Consider the following 1,541-nt stretch of genomic DNA (forward strand, 5'->3'; position numbering starts at 1 on the left):
AATAACTATTCCTGGTGGCCAGACTTTAAATAAATAACATAAAAAATACAGGCCACAGTCATTTTTTTAAATACAGTTTGAATAAGCTGTTTTTCTGAAAGTTTTTGTGTTAGCTGGGTTTTTATCTGTGTGAAACGCTTCGGTAACATTGTGAGAACGTTTTGCGTCAGCTGTGTTCTTTCTGATCTGAGGGATCACAGAAGATGTCTATGAAGGGCGACCTGGTGAACATCTGCGGAGTGCAGTGGTCTGCAGTTCACGACCGAGTCGTTTAAATTGAATGACTCTTTTTACTGACTCAGGAGTACAGATTCGTTTTCTCAGTTGAGTCGTTAATTCTGAGTCGTTAACAAAGTCCTCTGCCCCTCTTCCTCCAGTAGGGGTGACCCCACACGCTTTACAAAATGAAAGAACAATTCTAGTTCCCCGTTGTATAATACATGCAAGTGATTTTGCCATTTTTCCCAGAGCAGAAGATATGTTTTTGGTTTGGGAATTATTGTTTTGTTTAGCCTATTGTTCTTTCACAGCTGACCGATATATGAAGTTTACACTTTTACTACTCAGATGCCTTCCACTGCACTGAACAAAGGACTGTCTGTGAGCGAACCAGCATCTGTGAGCGAACGAGTGTCTGAAAGAACGAGTGTCTGAAAGAACGAGTGTCTTTGAAGGAGTCTTTGTGGAAACAATTGCAGTTTGCAAGCCTAGACCACTCTCCAATGGCATCCGATACTCTCTGACTAACAATGTTTTTAAACATAATTTCATTGTGAAAAAAAGCATAAATGACTTGATGTTGCAGGACATAACATTGTAAACCCAAAATGCAAGGACATTTTTTGAGTTTGCAAGCCTACTCTGAATGAGAGTCTTCGTTCGCCAGTGGGGTGGGGGTTATCAAAGTGCGTCGCTGAAAAGAGTCATTCTTTTGACTGTAGAATCTAAAGTGATTGACTCAGTCAAAAGAATCACATTGCATACCACTACTGGAGTAGATTTTAGAAATGTGACCCCTGTCGCCATGCCTACCACAGGTCATGCCCAGCTGGGAGTACGGCTGAGCAGATGGTGAATGGTTGGCCCCTTGAGCCTTTGTCCAAAGCACTGTACAATTGATGCTTCTCATTCACCCATTCACACGCTCACACACCGACGCCGATTGGCTGCCATGCAAGGCTCATCAGGAGCTCATCAGGAGCATTTGGGGGTTAGGTGTCTTGCTTGGGAACACTTTGACACACCCAGGGCGGGAATCAAAGCGGTAATCCTCCGATTGCCAGACGACTGCTCTTACCTCCTGAGCTAATGTCACCCCTATGCAGTGCCACAAAGATAAATATCATTTGCAATAACGGTCATCATCACCATGCATTCCTTTTCTTCCTTATTTTTCTGTCCTGATGTGGATGTAAACATTGAAACTTCAGAGGCGGTGTGAAATGTTTCACCACCGATGTGGATAGGAGGTTGTTTAGAAGGGCAATCGGCAGCATGGGTGAACAGCATTGTGTGATCATGTGATGTGTTTTATGACATCA

This window comes from Conger conger, unplaced genomic scaffold, assembly GCF_963514075.1.
Source record: "Conger conger unplaced genomic scaffold, fConCon1.1 SCAFFOLD_69, whole genome shotgun sequence".
Lineage (NCBI taxonomy): Eukaryota > Metazoa > Chordata > Actinopteri > Anguilliformes > Congridae > Conger > Conger conger.